This window comes from Eulemur rufifrons, unplaced genomic scaffold (assembly GCF_041146395.1).
Source record: "Eulemur rufifrons isolate Redbay unplaced genomic scaffold, OSU_ERuf_1 scaffold_97, whole genome shotgun sequence".
Taxonomy (NCBI): Eukaryota; Metazoa; Chordata; class Mammalia; order Primates; family Lemuridae; genus Eulemur; species Eulemur rufifrons.
In genome coordinates, this window is record NW_027182879.1 from 55,567 (window position 1) to 56,252 (window position 686).

Consider the following 686-nt stretch of genomic DNA (forward strand, 5'->3'; position numbering starts at 1 on the left):
TTATCCCCAGAGAGGAGAAGTGGGCATGTGTTTGGCAGGTGAAAAGGGCGGATTCTGTTTCAGAGAATTAACGATGATCCCCATGGTCATCCCGTTCCTTTAATAATCCTTTACTTCATCAGCTGGAAATCCACCATGGTTCTATATACTCCTCTTTGCGTGGGAACAGGTAACTGGCTTGTTCCAAGAAGTATGCCGCAGAGCTTTTCAATTAACGAGTACGTTGAAAATTATTTGCAGGTGTTCAGCGTTTCACCATAATTGTGATAACGTTTGTTTGTGCCTCCTGAGACCCAAGATGGCTGCCACGAACATAACGATGCTGAGGCGTAGCTGACTTGGTTTTGCCTATTTTTGTTAGTGGAGACTGACAAGAATCCATTCTTCTAAGTATCATCTCACCATGATTTTTCCATTGTTTAAAAATGCAGGAAAATTTTGCAAGTTAGCATTATAATTAGTAGCTGGAGAGTACTTTTTTTTTTTTTTGTGGGGTCAGTGTGGATGGGTTGGTCAGGCCATCTGTGAATTAACTGGTTTGTTTTTATTATCCCCAGAGAGGAGAAGTGGGCAAGTGTTTGGCACATTAAAAGTGCGGATTCTGTTTCAGAGAATTAAACAGGATCCGCATGGTCATCTCATTCCTTTAAGAATCCTTTGCTTCATCAGCTGGGATTCCACCATGT